This window comes from Pelophylax lessonae, assembly GCF_965119305.1.
Source record: "Pelophylax lessonae genome assembly, chromosome: 12".
Taxonomy (NCBI): Eukaryota; Metazoa; Chordata; class Amphibia; order Anura; family Ranidae; genus Pelophylax; species Pelophylax lessonae.
In genome coordinates, this window is record NC_138779.1 from 57,114,171 (window position 1) to 57,140,789 (window position 26,619).

A 26,619-nucleotide genomic window follows, 5' to 3' on the forward strand; every position below is an offset into this window, starting at 1 on the left:
GGTGTCCCCATTGGAAGATTGCCACGCACCTCCTGTTCTAGTGACATCAGTAATATTTTGGATTTCCCATAATTTTCTATCCCAGGGACAATGGTCATAAGGACAATAGAGAAGGCGAATCTCCCAACAGTGTACAAAAACGGCAATAAAAACCTGACAGGGGTTCTAACTCTTCCCCACTTCATCCAAAACTAAGTTCTGGTTTTAGATGTACTTTAATAATGAAGACATCCCAGCATCCTCTTCCTGACAGTTCTAAAAAGAGTTTTCTTGAGAACTCAGCCACAGCCCGAGTAGAAAAGCCTGTCCCTTGCCAGCACACTAGAGAGAAGAAACTTTGTCCTCTGCAGGGAAACAGTGGTCTCTCTGCAGAGCTCTCCAATTGGCAGCAATCTTGAACTTTGCTAAAGGTCTGACTCAACAGGGGGTGTATTGGTCCTCCTTTACATTGGTCCTTTACAGAAAGACCACAGCTTCCATACAGAGAGCAAGGACCCTTCTCTGCAGCATACTGGCAAGGTAGAGGCTTTTTAACTTAGATATGCCTCTTGCTGAGTCAGACCTACTGTATATCTCTTCAATCAGCAAACTCACGCTCCGTACTGATTGGAGCGCTTTAAAGCGGAGTTCCACCCTAAATTTATACTTACCTCCATCTTCTCGCTCCGGGTCACCTGAAAAACAAATGGATAATCGCATTTTTTTTTTTTTTTTACTTACCTCGTATAGAAGAAAATATACTTACCTTACTTCCTTCTTCCTCCCCTCGGCGGCCACGGCCCGTCGTCACTTCCTGGCTTTGCAATGATTCCTGGGAGCTGAACGTCATCGCTCCCAGGAATCATTGCGCCTGCACCGGCCCCGACGTCAGTTCCGGGGCGTGCGCGTCATTCCCTTCTAAACAGCTTCTGGGCATGCCCAGAAGCTATGCAGGGATGACGCTGCGGCACCGGAAGTGACGGCGGGGCCGGTGCAGTGCATTGTGGGACCGAAGAAGACGGAAGAGGACGCAGAAGAGGATCGCGCTGGCTTCAAGCTGCCCACACCTGAGATGGCAGCGCTGGACAATACTTCTTCAAGGTAAGTATTTCTCCTAAAAGGTAAGTGCAACCCGGGACAGATCAGAGGCTAGCCATTGTGGAATGTCCTAGCCCTGACTGTCCCGGGGTATTTTTATTAAAAAATGTATTCCCAGGGTGGAACTCCGCTTTAACTCTGACTCAGGATAGGGTGTATCAGACCTCTGCAGAGAGACCACTGCTTATAAACTCAGTGCAAGGGCACTTCTTTGCAATATGCTGGCAGAGCACAGGCTTTTCTACTCAGGCTGTGGCTGCTATTCAAAGAAAAAGTCCTGTATGACTTTGCACTCCTTTTGTTTTGATGCATCGGGAATGTATTTAGTTGAGGTAAACTGAACGTTGCATTGGGCTGGGCCAAGCCTCTCTCCCCAAAGACGATAGAGCATGGCACACGTGTACAAGCCGATTGCACACATTAGTAAAAATGCTGCTGATGTACAGCTCACCACATATGTTACAGCCTGATTGTACAATCTCCTTGCCTGGTTGGACTGGCTAGAATAGGTAGGTCCTTCCAAGGCCGGAATAAGGAGGGGCGGCTGCCCCGGACACTGTGGTATCATGTGAGGTGGGGAGCACCACAAGGAGGTTGGGGGGAGGGGATTTGTGTTGGAAGAGGGAATTAGGGGGGCGACAGGGGATTACATTTTTTCTAGGAGGGGACATTTGAAGTGGTGATTTGAAGGGATTTGTACTGGGAGGGGGTATATTTGTGCTAAAAAAGGTATTATGGTATGTGGAGAGTGGATTTGAGCTAGGAGGGGAATTGTGTTGGGGGGTGGGGGGATTTGTGCTAACAGGGATGATTGGGGGCATTTGTGCTAGGAGGGGAAATTTAGGGGGGATGTTTGCTAGGATGGGGGATTGGTGAGAAGAAGATTTGTGCTAGGAAGGGGAATTGGGGGGGGGGGGGGTTGTACTGGGAAAGGTAATTTGATAGGTGGGGAGTGGATTTGTGCTAGGAGGGGAATTTTATTTTGGGGGGGGGGGGGATTTGTGCTAGCAGGGATGATTGGGGGCATTTGTTCTAGGAGGGGAAATATATGGGGGATTTGTGCTAGGATGGGGGATTGGAGTAAATTTGTGCTGGGGGGGGGGGGGGTGGTGAGGGAATAAGATTTGTGCTAGGAGGGGGTATTTGGGGGGGGGGGGGGATAGAAAAGGTAATCTGGTAGGAGAGAAAAGGATTTGTGCTGGGAGAGAATTTTCTATTTATTTTATTTTTTTGGAGGGGGGGGGGGGGGGGTTTGTGCTAGCAGGGGTGATTAGGGGCATAGGAGGGGAAATTTAGGGGGTATTTGTACTAGAATGGGGGATTGGGAAGAATTTGTGCTGGGAGGGGGTATGAGGGAAGAAGATTTGTGCTAGGATTGGAGATTTTGTGGGGTTTGTGTTAGAAAATGTAATATGGTAGGTGGGGAGAGGATGTGTGCTTAAGGGGCAACTTTTTAGTGTGGGGGGGTTATGCTAGCAGGGATGATAGGGGGCATTTGTGCTGGGGGGGGGGGTTGGGGTGAATTTGTGCTGGGGGGATTTGGAGTTGAACGAGAGGATTTGTGCTTAGGGGGGAATTTTGAGGGGTACAGGATTTGTACTTGGAGGGGTCAATTTATTTGGAGGGGCTGGATTTGTGCTGGGGCCATATGGGGAAAGAGAGGATTTTACTATATTTTTTTGGAGGGGGGTGGGGTTTGTACTAGCAGGGGTGATTAGGGGCATAGGAGGGGAAATTTAGGGGGCATTTGTACTAGGAGGGGAAATTTAGGGGGGATTGGGGAGAATTTGTGCTGTGGGGGGGGGGAATTGGAGTTGGGCGAGAGGAATTGTGCTTAGAGGGGAAATTTGAGGGGTACAGGATTTGTACTAGGAGGGGGAAATGTATTTGGGGGGGGGGGGTTGGATTTGTGCTGGGAGCATACGGAGGGTTTTGGAGAGGCAAGGATTTGTGTTGGGAAGGAGATTTTCGCAGGGGGCAGATTTGTATTGGTTAGAGGGGAGATGTGGGGAATGGATTTGTATTAGGAGGGGAATTTTTTTTTGGGGGGGGGGATTTGTGCTAGCAGGGATGATTGGGGACAATTGTGCTAGGAGGGGATATTTAGGGGTGAGGGGGGGGGGGGGTTGTGCTAGGATGGGGGATTGGGGAAATTTGTGCTGGGAGGGGGAATGAGGGAAGAAGGTTTGTGCTAGGAGGGGGAATTGTGGGGGGTTTGTGCTATCAAAGGTAATTTTTTTTGGGGGGGGGGGAATTTGTGCTAGCAGGGATGATAGGGGGCATTTGTGCTAGAATGGGAAATTTAGGGGGATCTCTGCTAGGATGGGGGATTGGGGAGATGGGGAGAATTTGTGCTGGGGGGGGGGGGGATGTGGAGTGGAGCGAGATGATTTGTGCTCAGAGGGGAAATTTGAGGGGTACAGGATTTGTACTAAGAGGGGGGAATTGATTGGGGGGGGGGGGTGATGGATTTGTGCTAGGGGCATATGGGCAACGAGAGAATTTGAGCTGGGGGGGGGGAAGGGTTTTGGGTGGGGCAAAGATTTGTGTTGGGAAGGGGATTTCAGCAGGGGGCAGACTTTTATTTGGAGTAGGGGTAATTTATGTTTAGGGGGTAAGTATGCAGCAGATTGGTGCTCAATTGTTTTTTGGGGGGGGGGGGGTTTGCTGACACATGATGTGCATAAATCTTGGACGAGGGGGGGGGGGTGAGTTTGGCATGTTTGCCCTGGGCTCTAGATGAACTTGTCCCAGCACTATTATTATTTTTTTGGTTGGCTGTTCAAAGGTTGTATGATCAGATGGTAATGGAAATGGTGACCCCAACGCTATACAATCTGATTGTACAATCTAATTTAGCTCTACCATCAACTATGTAGTGCAAAGAGCAGCCTGATTGGATACAAATGAAATGAGTAGTTTAGGTAGGTCCGTATTGCATACTCTAAATAAGGTTGTATTTACAGTACATCCGGAAAGTATTCACAGCGCTTCACTTTTTCCACATTTTGTTATGTTACAGCCTTATTCCAAGATGAAATACATTTATTATTTTATTCAAAACTCTACAAACAATACCCAATAATGACAACGTGAATTACGTTTGTTTGAAATCTTTGCAAATGTATTAAAAATAAAAAACAGTCACATGTGTATAAGTATTCACAGTGTTCAGTACTTTGTTGAAGGACCTTTGGCACCAATTACAGCCTCGAGTCTTTTTGGATATGATGCTACAAGCTTGGCACACCTATTTTTGGGAAGTTTCTCCCATTCTTCTTTGCAGGACCTCTCAAGATCCATCAGTTTGGATGCGGAGCGTCAGTGCACAGACGTTTTCAGATCTCTCCAGAGATGTTCATTCGGTTCAAGTCTGGGCTCTGGCTTTGCCACTCAAGGACATTCACAGAGTTGTCCCATAGCCACTCCTTTGTTATCTTGGCTTTGTGCTTAGGGTCATTGTCCTGTTGAAGATGAACCTTCGCCTCAGCCTGCGGTCCAGAGTGCTCTGGAGCAGGTTATCATCAAGGATCTGCATCTTTCCCTCGATCCTGACTAGTCTCCCAGTTTCTGTCGCTGAAAAACATCCCCGCAGCATGATACTGCCACCACCATGCTTCACTGCAGGGATGATATTGGCCAGGGGATGAGCAGTGCCTGGTTTAGTCCAGACATGACACCTTTCATTTGGGCCTTGGTGCTTTTTGGCAAACTGCAGGCGGGCTGTCATGTGCCTTTTACTGAGGAGTGGCTTCTGTCTGGCCACTCTACCATACAGTCCTGATTGGTGGATGCTGCAGTGATGGTGGTTCTTCTGGAAGGTTCCCCTCTCTCCACAGAGAAATTATGGAGCTCTGTTAGAGTGACCATGAGGCTCTTGCTCTACTCCCTGACAAAGGCCCTTCTCCCCCGATCGCTCAGTTTGGCTGGGTGGCCCGCTCTAAGACGAGTCCTGGTGGTTCCAAACTTCTTTCATTTACTAGTGATGGAGGCCACTGTGCTCATTGGGACCTTCAATGCTGCAGGCATTTTTCTGTACCCTCCCCAGGTCTGTGCCTCCATACAATCCCGTCTCTTAGGTCTACAGACAATTCCTTGGATTTCATGGCTTGGTTTGTGCTCTGACATGCACTGCTAACTGTGGGACCTTATATAGACAGGCATCTTTCCAAATCATGTCCAGTCAACTGAATTTACCACAGGTGTACTCCAATCAAGTTGTAGAAACATCTCAAGGATGATCAGTGGAAACAGGATCAATTATGAGTGTCATGGCAAAGGGTGTGAATACTTATGTACATGTGATTTTTTTTTTTTTTAATAAACTTTCAAAGATATCAAACAAACTTCTTTTAAGTTGCCATTATGGGGTATTGTTTGTAGAATTTTGAGGAAAACAGTCAATTTTGGAATAAAGCTGTAACCTAAGAAAATGTGGAAAATGTGAAGCGCTGTGAATACTTTCCAGATTCACTGTAAATTGATCAATCAGATTGTACCCTATACGGCCGGCTTAATCGGTGGCACATGTCCCACTTGCTTGTTTATTGCACAGAAAGTTTTTTTTTGTATACAAACATTGCACAGAAAGTTTTTTCGTATACAAACATTGCACAGAAAGTTTTTTTTGTATACAAACATTGTATAGAAAGTTTCTTTGTATACAAACATTGCACAGAAAGTTTTTTTTGTATACAAACATTGCACAGAAAGTTTTTTTTGTATACAAACATTGCACAGAAAGTTTTTTTTGTATACAAACATTGCACAGAAAGTTTTTTTTGTATACAAACATTGCACAGAAAGTTTCTTTGTATACAAACATTGCACAGAAAGTTTTTTTTGTATACAAACATTGCACAGAAAGTTTTTTTTGTATACAAACATTGTATAGAAAGTTTCTTTGTATACAAACATTGCACAGAAAGTTTTTTTCTGTATACAAACATTGCACAGAAAGTTTTTTTTGTATACAAACATTGCACAGAAAGTTTTTTTGTATACAAACATTGTATAGAAAGTTTCTTTGTATACAAACATTGCACAGAAAGTTTTTTGTATACAAACATTGCACAGAAAGTTTTTTTGTATACAAACATTGCACAGAAAGTTTTTTTTGTATACAAACATTGCACAGAAAGTTTCTTTTTGTATACAAACATTGCACAGAAAGTTTTTTCGTATACAAACATTGCATAGAAAGTTTCTTTTCGTATACAAACATTGCACAGAAAGTTTTTTCGTATACAAACATTGCACAGAAAGTTTTGAAGTGACACCACCATGTACCGTGTACTGTGCAATCCTTACGGCGTGTCCCAGACTGATCTGTTACTGATTAATTCACGGATCTCCAAGATCTATCAAACCAAAAGGTCATCGATGATCCCAACCAACATTTTTTTTTTTTTGTGAATGAGCTGAAGCCAAGTTACAGAAGAGGCATGCAGTCCGCCCCCCTCCCTGCGCCCTCTTATCTCCCCTCCCTGGAAATGGGCTGGCTTTACTGTACCTCCTGTCAGAGTGACACAAATTCTTTCAGTCCACTGCCTGCGACACACACATAGGGACCTGGACGAAGGGGGGGATCAAACGTAATCCACTCAGAGTGATCCAGCTGCGTCCGAACGCTTCCAGCTCTTCCCAGCGACACCCCGCCATCCAACATGTCCGACAGCGCCAGCGAAGCATCAGTGCCGACCGTGGAGGAAGGGAGCGCGGCGGCGGCAGCGGAGGATCCCTGCGTCAAACTCAAGGTCGCCATGGATAAATGGTGAGTGGCCCCTGGCAATGGCTGCGAGGTTGAATTTTTGGGGTTCAGTTGCAGTGCGCTGGAAATTCGCGAAACATAGGATAGGTTGTTTTATAAAACGGGGATGGCGTTCCCTACGTGAATGCAAGTTATGGGGAAATTGTACCTTTTATTTATTCATTTGTTATCCCGTCCGGGGGGTTTCTACAGACTGCAAAAATTCTGCAGAAATATCCGTCGCAATTTTTGTGCGGGAAGACGTGATTGGTTACATAACCAGCTGGCCCTTTGCTTTTAGTCCTCCGTTGGTTTAACCATTTATGTACAATGAGGAGCTGTCCTCGTCTTCAGGAATTTTCCTGTATGTAAGCTACAAAATCAGACGAATGCTGGTGACGGAGTAACCACAGATCGATCGATCTCCGATTGGACAAAACAATCAAACTGTATATCAATAATGCAAGATATAGATGACACCACTGAGGAATGAGTGTCTTATAGTGACGGTTTTTGGGTTGATCGATTGTATTGGAAAACATCAACCGCACACGGTCTATCAATGGCGCTTTTTACACCCTTGTGTATCACGTTTGATTGTTTTACATGTAAAGACATGAAATTCCGCCATAAATCAACCTCGTACAATCACTTTTTTTTTTAGCCACCACCAAAACCTGTTGCAATGGGGGAGATCTACTAAAACTGGAGCACTCAGAATCTGGTGCAGTTCTGCATGGTAGCCAATCAGCTTCTGACTCCATATCATTCAATTAAGCTTTGGCAATAAAACCCGGAAGGTGATTGGTTACCATGCACAGCCGCACCAGATTTTGCACTCTCTAGTTTTAGTAAATAACCCCCCCCCCCCTCTGTCGCTCGCCGCTCGGCCGTGTTGTTTTTGTCTCACATAATCAATGTCTGATTCAATTGTTTTGTTAAAGCGGACATCGATTGTTCAGTTTTATCACGCCACATACGGCCACCATAAAGCGCGAATCGATCTTTCAATCGCTACAAGGAAAGACATGGAAATTGGTGTTTTGGAAAGCACCTGCACCAGAGCAAAACCATTTTATGGCTCAGTTTTCACTAAGAGGGGAGATTGAGCATGGACGCTCTTTCACGCATTTCTTCACGTTCCTGCGTGTTGCGTTTATGGCAGCCTATTAATTTCAATTGGCTGCCCGAGAAGCGAGCAAAAAAGGTGCCTGTACCTATTTGAAAATAACGCCGCACTAAACTGCATGGTGCTGCGCGTTTTAGCAAACGTAAATACAAGATGCATGGGGGTGCCCTTAAGAAATAATGCCACCACTGTGCGTCTGCAAAGGGGCAGCGCACTTTTGTGCATGGCAGGAAAGCGCACGGTTTAGCTCTCTTGTGTTCTCACAATGGGAAGAGCGTGAGTTTACACGTGTTCCCACAATGCACTGGTGTGTAAGAAGCCTGAAGGTTGTATTTATACCATAATCTCCCCTTCACCAAATGATTTGGACCAGTGCACACACCAAAGTCCATAAAGACATGGATGAGCGAGTTTGGGGTGGAGGAACCTGACTGGCCTGACCTCAACCTGATAATACCTTTGGGATGACTTAGAGCAGAGACTGAGAGCCAGGCCTTCTCATCCACATCAGTGCCTGATCTCACAAATGATCTGGAAGAATGGTCAAACATTCCCATAGACACACTCCTAAACCTTGTGGACAGCCTTCCCAGAAGAGTTGAAGCTGTTATAGCTGTAATGGGTGGGCCAACTCAATATTGAACCCTACGGACTAAGACTGGGATGCCATTAAAGTTCATGTGCGTGTAAAGGCAGGCATCCCAATATCTCAGCTGAGACAGTGAACGGGGACTCACCAGACCCCTTGCTGCGAGCTGCACACAGTGTGAATCCAGCCTAACACTACACATAAAAACGCAAAAAAAAAAAAAAAAAACTCTATGCCTCATAGATCTAACATTTAAAAACAACTTTTCTCATTCTCATGAACTTATTTTTTATTTTGTTGATTTGCAGCCAATCACCACCAACAAAACTTTTACAACTGTCATTTGATGCATTAAATATAAATCGGAACTATTTATGGCAAACAAGTCCGTTAGATGTCAGTGTCCATCATCGATAACGTTGATTGGTTGGGTTTTCCCGTAGTCATTACATAACAGGGAATCGCTGCTAACAGAAATATCTTTATGACTTCTGAAGACGTATTTTGTCTGTTGTGTCGATGTCGATAAAGTTAGGATGTTCCAGTATGAATGACGCAGGGAGATGCGCCATGACAGTATCAAATTTGTCCTAAAAAATCGGTGAAGGTTACTGATCTCGGCCTGGGAGGGGGAGGGGTCCAGATGTTGCCACCTCTGATGTAACAGATTAGAGGTGATCTGAGTGAATGAGTAACTGCGGGAGAGCTAAGCTGCTGTGTGCGGCTGGATCCAGGCGCCGGTCTCTGTGTGTGATCAGAGAGGAGGCCATACTGTCCTCCGTCCCCCCATACACAGCACATTTTTATCTGTATTTAGATCCGGGATGAGGAATGTGATGATCCTGATCCTTATGTTAGGCCATGCAACTTTGTAAAGGGTCAATGCATCCAAAATTGAAAGATGTCAGAGCCTTTACCAATCTAACGGCTTCTAATGCTGACCATACACTATGCAATCTGATTGTACAATATTCTATTTTGGTGGCCATACACACTTTGAGAAATTATTGGAATCTTTTCCAATCAATCTCTCCCAAAAGGAATAATCAATCTATAGTCAACAACCCAATCCGTCGCTATGCCACGGGCAACAGTTATTTGATTGATAGTTGGAAGATATGCTTGTAAGTTATCGATCCCATCTCTGTTTCCATCATGCATCGTAATCGGATCAATTGAAATATTATTGTATTCATGACTAAAGAATCTCAGTGCTGATGATCGATGCAAAAGGATTGATATTTTTCTGCCCTGGTGATCCATTTGGTTTGATCGATGTAAATCAAGTCTAACATGATTATTTGCCAATTCGATCATCTTGATCAATTTGCATATAGATTGGATAACAAAACTTCTGACCCTCTTCTACTACACCACCACCGGTCTACCTGACCCTCTTCTACTACACCACCACCAGTCTCCTGACCCTCCTCTACTACACCACCACCGGTCTCCTGACCCTCTTCTACTACACCACCACCAGTCTCCTGACCCTCCTCTACTACACCACCACCGGTCTCCTGACCCTCTTCTACTACACCACCACCAGTCTCCTGACCCTCCTCTACTACACCACCACCAGTCTCCTGACCCTCTTCTACTACACCACCACCGGTCTCCTGACCCTCCTCTACTACACCACCACCCGTCTCCTGACCCTCCTCTACTACACCACCACCAGTCTCCTGACCCTCTTCTACTACACCACCACCCGTCTCCTGACCCTCTTCTACTACACCACCACCGGTCTCCTGACCCTCCTCTACTACACCACCACCCGTCTCCTGACCCTCCTCTACTACACCACCACCGGTCTCCTGACCCTCTTCTACTACACCACCACCAGTCTCCTGACCCTCCTCTACTACACCACCACCGGTCTCCTGACCCTCTTCTACTACACCACCACCCGTCTCCTGACCCTCTTCTACTACACCACCACCCGTCTCCTGACCCTCTTCTACTACTCCACCACCGGTCTCCTAAACCCTCCTCTACTACACCACCACCGGTCTCCTAACCCTCTTCTACTACACCACCACCCGTCTCCTGACCCTCTTCTACTACACCACCACCAGTCTCCTGACCCTCCTCTACTACACCACCACCGGTCTCCTGACCCTCTTCTACTACACCACCACCCGTCTCCTGACCCTCTTCTACTACACCACCACCCGTCTCCTGACCCTCTTCTACTACTCCACCACCGGTCTCCTAAACCCTCCTCTACTACACCACCACCGGTCTCCTAACCCTCTTCTACTACACCACCACCCGTCTCCTGACCCTCTTCTACTACACCACCACCCGTCTCCTGACCCTCTTCTACTACTCCACCACCGGTCTCCTGACCCTCCTCTACTACACCACCACCAGTCTCCTAACCCTCTTCTACTACACCACCACCGGTCTCCTGACCCTCTTCTACTGCACCACCACCCGTCTCCTGACCCTCCTCTACTACACCACCACCGGTCTCCTAACCCTCTTCTACTACACCACCACCGGTCTCCTGACCCTCTTCTACTACACCACCACCCGTCTCCTGACCCTCTTCTACTACTCCACCACCCGTCTCCTGACCCTCCTCTACTACACCACCACCGGTCTCCTAACCCTCTTCTACTACACCACCACCGGTCTCCTGACCCTCTTCTACTGCACCACCACCAGTCTCCTGACCCTCCTCTACTACACCACCACCGGTCTCCTAACCCTCCTCTACTACACCACTACCGGTCTCCTGACCCTCCTCTACTACACCACCACCGGTCTCCTAACCCTCTTCTACTACACCACCACCGGTCTCCTGACCCTCCTCTACTGCACCACCACCGGTCTCCTTACCCTCCTCTACTACACCACCACCGGTCTCCTAACCCTCTTCTACTACACCACCACCCGTCTCCTGACCCTCTTCTACTACACCACCACCAGTCTCCTGACCCTCCTCTACTACACCACCACCGGTCTCCTGACCCTCTTCTACTACACCACCACCCGTCTCCTGACCCTCTTCTACTACACCACCACCCGTCTCCTGACCCTCTTCTACTACACCACCACCGGTCTCCTAAACCCTCCTCTACTACACCACCACCGGTCTCCTAACCCTCTTCTACTACACCACCACCCGTCTCCTGACCCTCTTCTACTACACCACCACCCGTCTCCTGACCCTCTTCTACTACTCCACCACCGGTCTCCTGACCCTCCTCTACTACACCACCACCAGTCTCCTAACCCTCTTCTACTACACCACCACCGGTCTCCTGACCCTCTTCTACTGCACCACCACCCGTCTCCTGACCCTCCTCTACTACACCACCACCGGTCTCCTAACCCTCTTCTACTACACCACCACCGGTCTCCTGACCCTCTTCTACTACACCACCACCCGTCTCCTGACCCTCTTCTACTACTCCACCACCCGTCTCCTGACCCTCCTCTACTACACCACCACCGGTCTCCTAACCCTCTTCTACTACACCACCACCGGTCTCCTGACCCTCTTCTACTGCACCACCACCAGTCTCCTGACCCTCCTCTACTACACCACCACCGGTCTCCTAACCCTCCTCTACTACACCACTACCGGTCTCCTGACCCTCCTCTACTACACCACCACCGGTCTCCTAACCCTCTTCTACTACACCACCACCGGTCTCCTGACCCTCCTCTACTGCACCACCACCGGTCTCCTTACCCTCCTCTACTACACCACCACCGGTCTCCTTACCCTCCTCTACTACACCACCACCGGTCTCCTGACCCTCCTTTGCTACACCACCACCGGTCTCCTGACCCTCCTCTACTACACCACCACCAGTCTCCTGACCCTCCTCTACTACACCACCACCGGTCTCCTGACCCTCCTCTACTACACCACCGCCGGTCTCCTGACCCTCCTCTACTACACCACCACCGGTCTCCTGACCCTCTTCTACTACACCACTACCGGTCTCCTGACCCTCTTCTACTACACCACCACCGGTCTCCTGACCCTCCTCTACTACACCACCACCGGTCTCCTGACCCTCTTCTACTACACCACCACCGGTCTCCTGGCCCTCCTCTACTACATCACCGCCGGTCTCCTGACCCTCCTTTACTACACCACCACCGGTCTCCTGACCCTCCTCTACTACACCACCACCAGTCTCTTGACCCTCCTCTACTACACCACCACCGGTCTCCTGACCCTCTTCTACTACACCACCACCCGTCTCCTGACCCTCTTCTACTACATCACCACCCATCTCCTGACCCTCTTCTACTACACCACCACCGGTGTCCTGACCCTCTTCTACTACACCACCACCGGTCTCCTGACCCTCTTCTACTACACCACCACCGGTCTCCTGACCCTCTTCTACTACACCAACCACCAGTCTCTTGACCCTCTTCTACTACACCACCACCGGTCTCCTGACCCTCTTCTACTACACCACCACCGGTCTCCTGACCCTCCTCTACTACACCACCACCGGTCTCCTGACCCTCCTTTACTACACCACCACCGGTCTCCTGACCCTCCTCTACTACACCACCACCGGTCTCCTGACCCTCTTCTACTACACCACCACCGGTCTCCTGACCCTCTTCTACTACATCACCACCCGTCTCCTGACCCTCTTCTACTACATCACCACCCATCTCCTGACCCTCTTCTACTACACCACCACCGGTGTCCTGACCCTCTTCTACTACACCACCACCGGTCTCCTGACCCTCTTCTACTACATCACCACCCGTCTCCTGACCCTCTTCTACTACATCACCACCCATCTCCTGACCCTCTTCTACTACACCACCACCGGTGTCCTGACCCTCTTCTACTATGCCACCGCTGGTCTCCTGACCCTCTTGTACTACACCACCACCCGTCTCCTGACCCTCTTCTACTACACCACCACCCGTCTCCTGACCCTCTTCTACTACACCACCGTTTTCCTAACCCTCTTCTTCTTTACCACCACTGGTCTCCTGACCCTTCTCTACTACACCACCACCCGTCTCCTGACTCTCCTCTACTACACTACCACTCATCTCCTGACCCTCTTCTACTACATCACCACCCGTCTCCTGACCCTCTTCTGCTACATCACCACCCGTCTCCTGACCCTCTTCTACTACACCACCACCCGTCTCCTAACCCTCTTCTACTACACCACCACCTGTCTCCTGACCCTCTTCTACTACTCCACCACCCATCTCCTGACCCTCTTCTACTACACCACCACCCGTCTCCTGACCAGACCTGGTCACAGTCTCAGCTCTCCAGGTATGTGCTGCCCCTGAGTTCCCAAAAGAATAAGAGAAGCTTACTCAACATTTTCTTCACTTAGCAGAAGGTTGGACACAACAGTTCAATGTTCATCATTGGCTTCTTCAATTCCTACTCCATCTTTCATGACTGACCCAGTCCAAATCCATCACCCACTACAGGGGTTGTTAATTCCAAGTCGATCCTCACTAGGCAGAAACCAAATTTCCTGGCAAGCTCCATATGGAAGAACAGCTGCTAGCTGCCCCCCAAAGAGGAAGCCACAGACTAGGTCAAGGCCCTGAACTCTTCCCTTCTTCCTCCTTCCTCCCATTACACCTTCATTACTCTATTTTATATTTCTGCAATCAAACCACCCGATCCCTCCTAGCAATGGATAAACCTGCCTACTCCTAACAGGCCAAAAAAGTTAGAAATAACTGAGTCATTGCATAGAGAAGCACAGAGACCCAGTGATGACATCTATAGGTCTAAAATAAAGTATGCTGTAAAATGGAAAGTTGTTTTTTTTTTTATTTCTTTGGTATCTTGATGAGAAGAAGGATGAACAAGGGAAAGCAAAATATTATCAGCTTAAACATTATTTTTAATTATTTTAATAAAAAAAAAGTTTAAACAATTATTTTTTGCTTATGAAATGTTTATAAAAAGGGTGCATGTTCTTATGCAATAAATGGCATCCCTCTATTTTATCTCACATGATTGGGAGGTATGATAACTGAGAAATAGTTGAATTTTGATGCTGCCATAGCAGGAGCGAGGTTGTGCAGTGGGCAGCAGTTTGCGGAGGGCCCATAGTGTACGGGTCAGGCACTTGTGTACAGATGCCTCGCAGTCCACAGAGACGGAGAGAGTAATTCAAGCATGCTGGAAATACAGACACAGCACTTATATTTATGGAGCAAAGACGGGGGGTGATATATGGGCTTAAAGGGCAGCCCAGCCTTCAAGTTGTTATACCGACCAACAGTTACTTCTACAATCCTTGTCCTCGCCTTCACCTGGGTCCTTCATTCTATATTCTGCTTTACCATGAATAGGGTGACAACACTATTCTGTGCTTACAGTTCTATCATGCTTTACCTGCCTGTCCTGACCCATCATTTATATATAACCCAGCAATTCCATATTCCCATTGTTTCCGAGGAATAGGCACATTTGTTTAGGTGTATATGTCTGTAAATATGTATCTATCACTATATGTATATGTAGGTATATATATGTACTGTATATTAACTATAACCAACTCCCTAGAACCAATCTCAACCTTTTTAAATTAGAAGTAAAGGCAAACGTATTTTTTCATTTTGGAAGGAGTAAGGGAGGGTTATAACCCCTGTTTGTTTCTTTTTGCCCTCTGTGTCACATTAGGGAGATATCTTTTAACTTCCTGTCCCATAGCCAAACAGGAAGTGAGAGGAAATTCCTCCAAGGTAAGGGATTCTCTGGTTGTCACCAGAACTAGTGTCCCCATTGGAATGTTTCCCTACTGTTCCTGTTCTGATGACAACCCAAAGTTTGGGAATTTCTCTAATGGGAAATGTGGGAATCTTCCTAATGGGGGCACAGGTGTTCTACTCCACTCTACTAAAAATTAATACAAAAATGGTTCTAAAGCCTTAAGGGTTTTTTTTTTTACCCTAATGAATTCTCTGCATTAACCACTTTTAGTCCATCCCACACACATATACTGAGTCAGAGCGGCCGCTCTGTGCCAGATCACGTACCTACCTAGTACATGATCTGACACTTCCAGGTCTGGGGTGTGTGCGCCGCCGGCGACCCGCTCTCTCTGTGATTGAACACACGGGGAGCCAATCGGTGGGTCCCGCGGGATCCGCCGATCGTCCGGGGGACAGGCAGAAGGGCGGTCTGCTTATATAGTATACTGATCCTGTCAGTGGTGGGACAAGGTCACTCAGTGCCCAGGGCAAATATGCCAAACTGCGCCCCCCCTTACCTTAGAGTTAGGATCAGGGCACCCCTATCCCTGCAATAACCCATTGCGCCCAGGGCACCCAACCCTCCTGCCCACCGCTTGTCCCAGCCCTGGATCCTGTGTTTCTACTAAGCAGGAACATGGATCTCTGTCTTCCCCCCATTCAAAGCACCTCCCCCTTACTTAGTAAGCACTCCAATGGAACACTTTCAACCCTTTGATCACCCCTGATGTTTAACCCCTTCTCAGCCAGTGTCATTAGTACAGTGACAGTGCATATTTTTAAGCACTGATCACTGTATTGGTGTCACTGGTCCTCAAAAGTGTCAGTAAAAGTGTCAGTAGTAGAACGATCGGCCGTCTTTTGTCCAGGGCTGTCTTGTCTGTTGAAAAGTGCAAAAGACTGCACACGAATTTTGTCGGCCAACAACAGCCGACTGCAGAAGTGATGTCATGTGATGGTTAACTTTCCGTGTGTTTTTTCTTCTCTGAGCATGCCCAGTCTTGCAAATCTGCTGTCTGTCGGCCGAATTCTGTACTGACTGGCGAACAATCGGCCGTTCTGGTGTTGGCATACAAAAATTTTAATGCTTGCACGACAGATTCTGTTCGGCCGAAAGTGCGCTGTCGGCTGTCGGAAGCATCATACTAACAAGCCGAAAATCGGCTGATCGTTCGGCGGCCGAACATTTTCGACCGACAATCGGTACGTGTGTACGGGGCTTTAGTGTCCGATTTGTCTGCCGCAATATCGCAGTCCCGCTAGAAGTCGCTGATCACCGTCATTACTAGTAAAAAAAAAAAATATCCTGTAGTATGAAGACGCTATAACTTTTTCATAAACCAATCAATATCTGCTTATTGGTATTTTTTTTTTTTTTAACCAAAAACATGTAGCAGAATACATATTGGCCTAAATTGATGAAGACATTTCATTTTTTACATTTTTTTTATTGGATATGTTTTATAGCAGAAAGTAAAAAAAAAAAAAAAATATATATATATATATATTTTCAAAATTTTCGCTCTTTTTCTGTTTATAGCACAAAAAATAAAAAGAGAGGAATACCACGGACTACATCTATCCGACTAATTTTGAAAACATATCCTGGATTGGGATCTACAATGGACGATTTAATAGCAAATTTCTCACAGTGGCTTGCCTAGGAAAGACCCAAGAATGTTGGAACGCTACCAGAATTGGAGAGATATTTGCAATTTAATCATCTGTTGAAGAACCCAATCCAGGATATGTTTTCAAAATTGGTCGGATTGATGTAGTCCGTGGTATTCCTCCCTTATTGGTCTTTCTGCTCATTCAGATCATTCCCTTTTTCTGGTTTATTTCTGGCATTCTGGACCATACCGGATATCCCATATCCCTCTCTGCGGTTTTATTGATATCCCTCTTTGACCACCTTCCTGATATGCAGCATGTCATTATTATCATTTGCATAGTTAGTTACTTTGTATGCGGTATTCACAAAAGTCTCCTGAAGAAGCCATAGACTGGCGAAACATGTAGAGTTGGAATTACTGCATACATACAATAACCGTATGAATACTATACTATGATTTTATTATATGTCAACATTTTAAATTAATTGTTTCAATAAAAGTTTAGTATTTTATATATAACTTTGGTCCTTTCTTGGCACTGTTAAAATCCCATTCTTTCACTTCTTAAATATTGTTCTGTTCGCTGTTATCACTGAAAGTGAAAGAAAATCTCAAATTCTGTGTTGTCACCAGAACAGGAATAGAGGGGAAATCTTCACATTGAGGATTCCCTCACTTTGGATAGTTTACCTCTCACTTTCTGTTCTGGCTATGGGATGGGAAGTGAAAAATATTTGACAGGAGTTATAGAATTCCCTTAGTGTCGGTTCACACTATGGCGATCCGACTTCTGGGGCGACCAGTGAAGTCGCCATGCACCGCGGCTTCAGCGCGACTTGCACGGACTTCACATAATGGAAGTCAATGCAAGTGGCTCCGACTTGTGTCAAAAGTAATACAGGAACCTTGAGTCGCTCCTATTAGAACGGTTCCCATAGCACAGAATGGACAACGACTTGTCAGGCAACCAATTTGATTGACAAGTCGCGGTAGTGTGAACCGGGACTTAAGCCTTGTACACACGCACCGATTGTTGGCTGACCGATCGGCCGTCTTTTGTCCAGTGTTGTTTGTTGGTTGAAATGTGCTCTAGACTTGCACTGGACTTTTGTTGGCCAACAAAAACCAACTTCAGAAGTGATGTCATGTGATGGTTTACTTTCCCTGTGTTTTTTCTTCTCTGAGCATGCCCAGTCTTGCTCATCAGATTTTTCCCTGTCGAAATCTGTACTGACTGACGGAAAATCGGCCATTCTGTTGACGGCCAACAAAAATTTTATAGCCTGCACACCAGATTTTGTTCGGCCGAAAAGTCGCAGTCGGTTGTCGGAAGCATCATACTAACAAGCCGATAATCGGCCGATCGGACGGTGGCCGAAAATTCACGGCCAACAATCGGTGCGTGTGTATGAGGCATAACTCTATTAAAAATGAAAAAAAAAAAAGAAAACAAAAAGGTTTGCTCTTTAGTTCTACTGGCCTGAACTGCAGAGAACTCTATACCGAGGGATCAAAACTTTTTTTTTTTTAACAAATGCCAGGTGCCTGGCTACCATGCTGGTCTAATGGCTTTAAGCCCCGGTTCACATTAGTGCGATCGCGGAGATCCCATGTAATTCGGAGAGCATTGCTCCTAAATTACATGCGATCTCATGTGCGGTGCAAATTTCAGCCATACACTTTGTATGGCTGAATTCGCACCGCATGCGCACTAAACTCGCACATGAGGCTTTTTTTTATCCGCAGCAGAATCGGATCGCATGGTGGTTCACACTAGTGCGATCCGATTCTGTGCGAACTTGCAGATCGCACTGTGATATGCGATCGCAACTGGGGGTGTCGTTAACTTTTAATTGACACCCCCTGCGTATCGCATATGGCAGTGTGAACTGCCAGGGGTGCGGATGCGATGCGGGATCACGCTGCATATTCGCAGCGTTCCCATATCGCACAAATGTGAACCGGGACTAATACTTTCTCAGTCACTGATCTAATACAAATAGAAAAGTTCCAGCAGTTTTTTTGATTTCACTTGCTGCATGCTTGTTCCACCTTAAGGAAATTGGCCCCAATCTGTCCTTGCTGGGACTCTAATGTGTACTGCTCTTTAATGAGCTCTCACTCCCAGAGACAGGAACCGTGCTGCAAGTTACAGCTCTGCGGGGTCACTGACCTCATACATAGTGAGGGACCGCCGCCACCGCCAGATCAATGACTCCTACCTTAGCTGCATGTCATGTGCTTATTTATTGCATACAAATAGTCAGAAAACATAGAAAGAAGATACAAAGTTACTTTTTAAACCAACTCTGTTTTTCTCATTACTAATCCAATGCTGCTAGTATAACCTCCAGAAATCTGTCTTTATTTTATCTTCCCACTAATTACCGGTTCACATACATGCAATGTCAGACATCGCATGTGATTCGGAGCGCACTGCTCTGCAAATCACATGCGATGTCTGTGCGATGCAAATTCAGCCATACACATTGTATGGCTAAATTTGCATCGCATTCGGACACACAACACACACAGGACCCTTTTTTGGGTCCGCACCAGAATCGGATCACATGGGTGTTCACACCTATGTGATCCAATTCATGTCTGAACTGACAGTTCGCACTGCGATATGCGAACTGATCTGGGGGTGTTGTTAAGTGCCGGTTCACACTAATGCGGTTTGCAAGATCGCATGTAATTCGGAGCGCACTGCTCCTTCATTACATGCGATCTCATGTGCGGATGCGAGTTCAGCCATACACTTTGTATGGCTGGATTCACACGGTATCCGCACCAAACACGCACATGAGGCATTTTTTCAGCCGCATCAGGATCGGATCGCACAGTGGTTCACACTTGTGCGATCCGATTCTGGGCGAACTGTCAGATCGCACTACGATATGCGATCAAACTGGGGGTGTCGTTAACATTTATTTGACACACCCTGCGTATCGCATATGGCAGTGTGAACTGCCAGATGTGCGGATGCGATGCGGGATCACGCTGCATATTTGCAGCGTTCCCGCATCGCACAAGTGTGAACCGAGCCTAACTCAGTATTGACACCCCTAGCGATTCGCACATGGCTGCGGGATCTGCCTGCGAGTGCGATGCAGGAACCCGCAGTGGATTCACAGCGTTCCCGCATCGCATATATGTGAACCGGGACAGAAACCTTCAGAGCAGAAAACAGCTTAAGAGTGCCAGATTCTGCAGTGTTTGATTGCACACTTGCTGAACTAACATGTTTCAGGCACTGGGAGTTGGCGGGGCAGAGAAAGACAGCTCAGTGAGCCGGCATGGTGACACAGTAACCTGCAGAGTTTCAGCAGTGAATGGTGGTGTCACCCAGCAGGCTGCACAGGACTCACATGTGAGGAATACCGCCAATTGTATGTATAGTGACCTTCACCTTGACACTCCTCCTCATATCTATCATAAATTTACATTTACATGTTTCCGGATGATTAGATCCGAGCTGCTATGTCCTTCAGTAGAGTAAGCCATTGGATGCTTTCCTATATAACGTCACCAGCACTTTAAAGGGAATGCTGATTTATATTTATTGTGATTTTTAATATTATTTTATTATTACTATTTTTATTATTATTTTATTATTATTAATATTGTGATATTTATTTATTGATATTTATGTGATTTTTTAATTCAATAAAGAACAAACATATTTTTTTCTTTCCAATCAGATAAATATGAAATTTTCCACATCTATTTATTTCATATTTTACATTTACAGCCAACCTTACTCCAGGTTACCGCAGTGGCATTTTGCAGTGTTGGATAACCGCTGTTGTGCTGTAATAAACCTGCCCAGCAGGAGAGATCACATTACACACATACTACTACCTCCTGGACTGAGATACCAGTTTAAAAATGACACAATCATCTAAATTATGGTTCCTGTGTTCACAAATGTCTGACAAAGATCAGCCCCTGGTACAAGCTCTCACCTTGTGACTTGTACAAACTTACAAATCACTGAAAGTGAGGAGACTGAAGAAATGCCTCCTCCTGCCTGCAGCAGACTCATGACTTTATCTCAGTCTAGGCTCAGTCACTGACTCGAGACCAATGATGGGTTTTTAATTATAAAAAGTGGAGCTGCTGTATATTGTGACATGCCAGGATTTTTGAATGCAGAATAAAGGTCATGTATGCCCTTCACCCAGCAGGGGGTCAGGCAGCACAGTACATAATCACAGATACAGTCTCCCCAGTAATGCCAGTTTCTGTATCTGAGAGGATTGTGCGGTATATTTTTGCTGTATCACTGCGACCTCGATTTCAAAGCATCATCAGATTTTGCTGGTGCCTGTTCTCATCTGACCCACATCCTCCTGGACACATTGCCATGGTTACAGGGATCAGCTCTTCAACTGGTTTGGCATGGTTCTACCCAGCAAATGGGCTTTGTAAGAGGAACCCAGATGAGGCGCGAAGGGCATCTGAGGCGACCGCAACACACTCACCTTATTCATCGCAGCTGAAAAGAACCCAAACCAACCAATCAGAGCATTGCTTTCATGCTTCCTGTGTGGGACTGCAGTAAGAAAGGAAGAATGTAAATGGTTAGTATGGGCAACATGTCTGAGAAAGATTGATCAACGAGGCCCAATCTGATTTCATGATAGCTGGACTTTTCATATACAGTAATCCCCCGCTACATCGCGGTTCAGTTTTTGCGGTCCCGGTAATTCGCGTTTTTTTGTAATGTTATTTTACTATATAAATCATTAAAAATGAAATATTTTTGTGTTTTCCATAGCTCTTGCTATGTCTCTTAGTATCTTTTATGTGTTTAAATGAGTTTCTATTGTTTTAAAAGTGTGTTTAAAGACCTTAAAATGCTTCTACACGTACAGTGACAGTAAAAAAACATGCCTACAATGCATTTTAATAGGGTTTTTCTATTTCGCGGAATTTCACTTTTCGCGGCTGGGTCCGGAACGTAACCCCCGCAATGGAGGGGGGTTTACTGTACATATTTTTATTTGTTTTAAATGCTGTTTACAATAAAAGTAAAAAAAAAAAAAAGATATTTCATAAAGCATTATCTGTAATTTCAATAATCCCCATACCCCCTTCCCTCCTTCTATGTCCCCCTTCTAATGTTCAATCTAATCTAATCAATATCCAGTTTGATGTTCCTCGCTGTCTTTCCTCTAGTTTGACCGGTATTCCTGTTTCTATAAAAGATCCATTGTCCAAATTTCAATGTATTTACTGGATTTTTTTTTTCTCTATCAATTTTCTAAATTTTTTTAAAGAGCAATTTAATTGTTCCTCTTCCCTACTACCAATATACTCCATATTGTAAACATGGTCGATTCTGCTGCACCATTCCTTAAGGGTTGGACTCTTTACTTCCAACCATTTTTTCGGTATTACTCCCTTTGCTGCATTCAGTAGGATTTGAACCATTGTAGTCAGGGGCGTAACTACAGGGGTTGCAGGGGTTGCGATTGCTACCGGGCCCCATGCTCCAGGGGGCCCAGTAGCAAACCAGTGGGTGAACTTCCAGGATTGCAAAAGTCACACTTGCGACCGGGCCCTGCCATTGCACCACTGTGGAGAGGCCCCAAGATTGCAGGAAGGGAGCCCACTGCAGAACTTGTGAAAGGATCCTGCTGCGGGACTGTAATAAAAGGCCATGCAACGAGAATAAAGAGCCCCAGGATTTGTGGGAAGAGCCCTGGGCTTGAAGGGAAGGGCCCCGGCCAGGGATCTGGGGGGGCCCTTCATGGTTTCTTGCATTGGGGCCCTGAAGGCTCTAGTTACGCCTCTGATTGTAGTTCTATATTTTTTTAATGGTGTTGTTCTATGGAACAAGCACAACCATGGATCGCCAGGGACAGTCACCGCGTTGACCTCCTTAATAATTTGCCGGACTTTCAACCAGTAGTCTCGGATCTTGGGACAGTCCCACCAAATATGGAACATTGTCCCTAGATCCCCGCATCTTCTCCAACATTGATCCGATTTCTCTGATTGATATTTGTGAGCTTTTACTGGTTTAATATACAATCTAGACCAAACTTTATCAACCAGGGTGCCAAGGCACCCTGGTGTGCCTTGAGGTGTCTTCAGAGGTGCCTTGGCAAAATGCCTAAAAATGTATCAAAAATTGTATACAAGCCAGCAGGTGGATCATGCCTGCCTTTTAATTACATAAAACCACGGGTTTTCACTATGAACCATTACAACTTTCTAGACACTGGCATCCTAACAACCAATGACATCATCAGTTATTAAGGAGGATGTTTGATGCCTCAACGGCATCCTTGTTTGACCCTCCTGTGCCCCTCTCCCTCAGCACTGGGGTGGCATTAGCTGACTGATGGAGAGAAGTTGAGGGAGAAGAGAAACATAGGAATACTAGTCAGTACCAGTGTGCAAAAGTGTATTTGCTTTGAGAAGAATAAATCACCTCTAATGTTGGGAATCCTACATTTGCTTTTACTGGTGCAATATACCATCTAGACCAACCTTTTTCAACCAGGGTGCCTTGAGGTGTCTTCAGAGGTGCCTTGGCAAAATGCCTAAAAATTGATAAAAAAATTGTATACAAGCCAGCAGGTGGACCATGCCTGCCTTTTAATTATATAAAGCCACGGGTTTTCACTATGAACCATTACAACTTTCTAGACACTGGCATCCTAAAAACCAATGACATCATCAGTTATTAAGGAGGGTGTCTGTCACCTCCACAGCATCCTTATTTGACCCTCCTGTGCCCCTCTCCCTCAGCACTGGGGTGACAATAGCTGACAATAGCTGACTGATGGAGAAAAATTGAAGAAGAGAAACATTGGAATACTAGTCAGTACTAGTGTGCAAAACTGTATTTGCTTTGGGAAGAATAAATCATCTCTAATGTTGGGTGTCCTACATGTGGATGTTGCTGCATTGTGTAAAGCTATTAAAATAGTCTTTTACATTTTAGAATGGGGTGTTTTAACATTGTCCATAATTTTTATAGGGTGCCTTGACTGAAAAAAGGTTGAGAAACCCTGGTCTAGACAAACATTTAGTGTCGGTTCACACTTGTGCGATTTTACTGCGAATGCGATGCGTTATAAAAAGTCTAGATTCGCATGTATTCCCAAAATACATTGTATTCGTGATGGTCGTTCACATCTATGCGTTGCAATTCAGATGCGAATATAATGCGATGATGAAAAGGGTCTTGTGCGAGTTTACAGCGTTGCGTTGCGAATTTAGTCTCCATAGACATCAATGTAAATCGGTCTGGACTCGCATTATCAGTTCAGATATGTGCGAATTCTTATTTTTTGTTTTATTTTTCCCCTCAGCTCCACCCCTCCTGAGCTTAATTAACATAATCAACGCAATCAAATTTTCATTACAATCACGCTGGTACTATTGAAAAACACAAGGTAAGCTTGCACTGCAAATTTGCATAGCAATCGCATCCGTTCGCAATCGCACAAGTGTGAACCGGCACTTATAGTTCAGTTCCATGGTGCCCACGTCTGTTGCAGAACGGTGTGCGGCTCTCAATACGACATTTGTTTCATGTTTTGACAATCGTGACACGATCTCCCTTTCCCATTTTATAATGAATGGAGGCTTCTCCTGACACGTCCCCTTTGTTAGAATCTTGTAGATTTGGGATATGCTATGTTTTGGCTTATCAGCCGAGTTGCATAGTTTTTCCACCATATTTAGATCTTTCTCCGATCTAATTGGCTGTGGTAAAAACCTCACAAAATTCTTCATTTGGACTGAGAGCCCATTTACAACAGACTTCTGAAAAGTTCAAAAAGTTTTGTTGTGAAATTTGTGAGTTTCTGATGCTGAATTCTGACCCAGAACTCCCATTGAAGTCAAATGATGCAAAATTGTTCCGAATGATATGGAAAGCTCCTGGAAGCCCGGTGTGATGGGATAAGGGACAAAAATTGTGAATTTATCCGGCTTACCGTCACCGAATATATACTGCGGCAGTGTGGCTCTCCCAGGCAAACCGACGTAGGGATACGTTGGTCGCGCACCTGCAGCTAGGGGGCGAGCACGCGCCGCCGGTGGTGCGCTCCCACCCCCGCTTGTCAGCTGGGAAGCCAATGCAGCGGGCAGGCGTCTGACACCCGCGATGGCTCCCCGCTGAGAGAGAAGGACGGTCGGCTGTTGTAAACACAGCTGACCGTTCTTCTCTCTGGAATGATCACAGAGCGCCTGTGATCCTTCTATATAGGATCACAGGTCTCTATGGTCATTCCGCAAGCCACGCCCCCCACATTTAGAAACACGCCCATAGGTACACATTTAAGCCCTAGATCACCCACACTGTTAACCCCTTCCCTGCCAGTGTCATTATTACAGTAACAGTGCATATTTTTAGCACTGATTACTGTAGTAATCTCACTGGTCTCCCCAAAAGTGTCAAAAATGTCAGTCAGGGGTCCGATCTGTCCGCCGCAATATCACAGTCCTGCAAAAAAATTGCAGATCGCCGCCATTACTAGTAAAAAAAAACAATAAAAATGACATAAATCTTCCCCGTAAGTTAGTAGATGCAATACATTTCGCGCAAACCAATCAAAATACGCTTATTGCAATTTTCTTTTACCAAAAAAATGTAGCAGAATACAAATTGGCCTAAAATGTTAAAACATTTTAATTTTTAAATTATTTTTTTGGGGAATGTCATATAGCAGAATGTGAAAAATATTATTTTTTTTTTCAGAATTGTCACTCTTTTTTTGTTCATAGCGCAAACCAGTGTTGGGGTAGTTACTCAAAAAATGTAACTAGTTACTAGTTACTTCTGTAAATTGTAATGAGATTACTTTACTAGTTACTGCATTTGAAAAGTAACTTCACTACTTATTACTTTACTTTCCTCTTTCTTAATTGACCGTGTAGAAGAAGATACATGACACTCTTTCTGCATAGAGTTTATTGTATAAACACAGGCTTTGGGAAACATGAGAACAAAACCTGAAAAAAACAGAATAAACCATAAAGTGCAACAAAAAGTCATAAACTTCATCCCTCTCTATTCTTCGAAATAACGATTGTATCGCACGGCTTGGGTAACGCAGGAAAGCGCGTTCCTATAGCCTAGTAAAGTAGTGTAGTTACCAACATTAGTATTGTAACTAGTTATATTACTTTGTTACCAAAAAAAGTAATGTTACTGTAATCAGTTACTTTGTAACTAGTTACCCCCAACACTGGCGCAAAAAATAAAAATCGCACAGGTAATCAAATACCACCAAAAGAAAGCTCTATTTGTGGGAAAAAAAGGACATCAATTTTATTTAGGTGGAGTGGCGCACGACCGTGCAATTGTTCTTTAAAGTAACGCAGTGCCAAATCGCAAAATATGGCCTGGTCATTAAGGGGGAAAATCTTCCGGTCCAGAAGTGGTTAAAAAAAAAACAGGAGCAGAGATGTGTGGCTGGGCTGACACCGGGTGCAGCTATTTGGCAGTCGCACTCTCACGCCTGGCTGCCTGATATGGGGTGACAGTTCTCTGCCTGTTTATCTGGCTAGAGCCACCCCGGGGGTAGACACTCCCTGCCCTGAGCCGGGGCTGACTGCAAATAATGGAGGGCAGATCGCTGACTCAGCCTGGGCCTCATTAGTTGCAGATAAAAGGCAGGATAGCCGGGGAGCAGTTATGCGGGGATAATACGCAGAGTCAAGTCTTATGCTGTGGTGCAGAATGGAGGAAAGGTCCCATCGC

At 45.8% G+C, this 26,619-nt stretch overlaps 1 long non-coding RNA gene across 1 annotated transcript in view; it reads left to right on the forward strand.

Moving 5' to 3' along the window:
• Positions 1 to 6,597: 6,597 nt before the first annotated feature.
• Positions 6,598 to 26,619, forward strand: part of LOC309568190 — a 51,693-nt gene continuing 31,671 nt past the window's right edge. The window contains exon 1 of the long non-coding RNA XR_014226013.1: positions 6,598 to 6,850. This is a non-coding gene — a long non-coding RNA (uncharacterized lncRNA). The remainder of the gene's footprint in view (positions 6,851 to 26,619) is intronic.